Raw genomic sequence first — 1,203 nt, 5'->3', positions numbered from 1 at the left:
CATCCAGAAAACAGAGTATTATTCAGCACTTGAGTGATCAAGTCATGAAAATATGGGGAGTGAATTTAATTCCATATTACTGAGTGAATGAAGCCAATCTGAAAAGGACATACACTGTATGATTTCAATTGTATGGAATTTTGGAAAAATAAAACTATGGAGGCATCAAAAAGACATTGGTTTCCAGGGCTTAGTGGAGAGGAGGACTTTCAGGCAGTGAAACGACTTCATATGATATTTTAATGGTGGATACGTGTTGTTGTACATTTGTTAAGATCCACAGAATGTACACAAAGAATGAACTCCAATGTAGACTATGTAGTTGGGTGATAACAGTGTGTCAGTGTAAGTTCACAGATTGTAATAATAAATGTGCCACTCTGGTGGGATCTGGATAGTGGGGGAGGCTACGTGTATTTGAGACAGGGAGTATATGGGAAATGTTTGTAACTTTCCCTCAATTTACTGTGAACAATAAATTGTACCCAAAATTAAAGTTTATCAATTAAAAAATAAATAAATAAATAAATTTAAAAACTCAAGATGTGTTATACGTATTAAGTATTTGAATTAATAATAAAAAAATGAGCCAAACATGGTAGTGCACACCTGTAACCACAGCTACCCAGGAGGCTGAGGCAGGAAGATTAATAGTCGGAGTATGAACAACTTAGCTAGATCATGTCTGAAAATAAAAAAATAAAAGGGATGGGGGATGTAGCTCAGTGGTAAAGCTCCCCTGAGTTCAATCCCTAGTACCAGAATAATTAATTAATTTTAAAAAATCATTTATATTCCTATTATATATATATATAGGCTCCAGAAAACATTTCTGAGATTGAAAATCTTATTTTTAATAGAAAGTAAGTGCTTAATATTCAATCACTATGAAGGAATGGCTTGATCTGAACACATTTCTAGGGTTCAAACAAGTCTTGGGAAAGGGTCTTTGAAACTCAAGGGCCTTTTTTGGCTTTAGCTTTTTTTTTTTTAATTTTTTATTGTTGGCGGTTCAAAACATTACATAGTTCTTGATATATCATATTTCACACTTTGATTCAAGTGGGTTATGAGCTCCCATTTTTACCCCATATACAGATTGCAGAATCACATCAGTTACACATCCATTGATTTACATATTGCCATACTAGTGTCTGTTGTGTTCTGCTGCCTTTCCTATCCTCTACTATCCCCCCTCCCCTC

Source organism: Marmota marmota, unplaced genomic scaffold (assembly GCF_001458135.2).
Source record: "Marmota marmota marmota unplaced genomic scaffold, marMar, whole genome shotgun sequence".
NCBI lineage: Eukaryota > Metazoa > Chordata > Mammalia > Rodentia > Sciuridae > Marmota > Marmota marmota.
This window is presented reverse-complemented; position numbering follows the sequence as displayed.